Source organism: Papio anubis, chromosome 1 (genome assembly GCF_008728515.1).
Source record: "Papio anubis isolate 15944 chromosome 1, Panubis1.0, whole genome shotgun sequence".
NCBI classification, from domain to species: domain Eukaryota; kingdom Metazoa; phylum Chordata; class Mammalia; order Primates; family Cercopithecidae; genus Papio; species Papio anubis.
Genome location: NC_044976.1, coordinates 61,721,941 through 61,722,997, shown reverse-complemented (window position 1 = coordinate 61,722,997; position 1,057 = coordinate 61,721,941). Strand labels below are relative to the sequence as shown.

The 1,057-nt window shown below is 40.1% G+C and overlaps 1 non-coding gene across 1 annotated transcript; it reads right to left on the bottom strand.

Annotated features, from left to right (window-relative positions):
• Positions 1 to 995: 995 nt before the first annotated feature.
• Positions 996 to 1,057, bottom strand: LOC116272113. The gene has a single exon (XR_004180825.1). It is a non-coding gene; the product is annotated as a U7 small nuclear RNA (small nuclear RNA).

Sequence of the window (1,057 nt, the reverse complement as noted above, 5' to 3'; positions counted from 1 at the left end):
AAATTTTCCTTTACAGTATATAAGCATTACCATATCTCCATTAATCTAAATAGCTAACTTTTCCTTTGGTTGAGCTATAGATATAATAGCTAATTTGCAGCCTGGGCAATATAGCGAGATTCTGTCTCTATAAAAATTAAGCAAGTGTGGCACTGCACATGTGATGTCCCAGATACTTGGGAGGATTGTTTGAGTCTGGGCAGTTGAGGCTGCAGTGAACCATGATCATGCCACTGCACTGTAGCGTGGGTGACAGAGTGAAACTCTGTCAAAAGAAATGAATGAATGAATTAATAAATGAGAGAGAGAGAGAAAGGAAGGAAGGAAGGAAGGAAGGAAGGTAGGAAGGAAGGAAAAAGAAAAAAAGAAATAGCTGACTTGCATTTAGAGGCTATATTGTACAAAAAATGAGGGTAGTATATTTAAACACCAACACTTTTGGCAGCAAGATGCCCATACTGTAAAAAGTATAAGAGAGCCGAGCACAGTGGCTCACGCTTGTAATCCCAGCACTTTGGGAGGCCGAGGCAGGTGGATCACCTGAGGTCAGGAGTTCGAGACCAGCCTAGCCAACATGGTGAAACCCCATATCTACTAAAAAAAATACAAAAAACTGGCCAGGCATGGTGGTGGGCACCTGTAATCCCAGCTAATTGGGAGGCTGAGGCAGGAGAAGTGCTTGAATCCGGGAGGCAGAGGTTGCAGTGAGCTGAGATTGCGCCATTACACTCCAGCCTAGGTGACAAGAGTGAAACTCCACCTCAAAAAAAAAAAAAAAAAAAAAAAAAAAAGAAAGAAAGAAAAAGAAAAAAAAAAGGAAAGAAAAAGAAAAGAAAAAAGAAAAGGATAAGAGAACTGACACTAACTATGGAAACAGCAATTTGTGCCACCCTTGCTTCACTTCCCTGCATCTCGTGCCTATTAAGTGGAATTCAGGGTAGCTTCACATTTAAGTGGATTTTCATTCTCTCTCTCTATTTTTAAATTTTTGTTTGTTTAGTTTTCTGGTGAGAACTGGAAAACCTGCTAGACTAATTCTAAAAGAACTGTAACACTG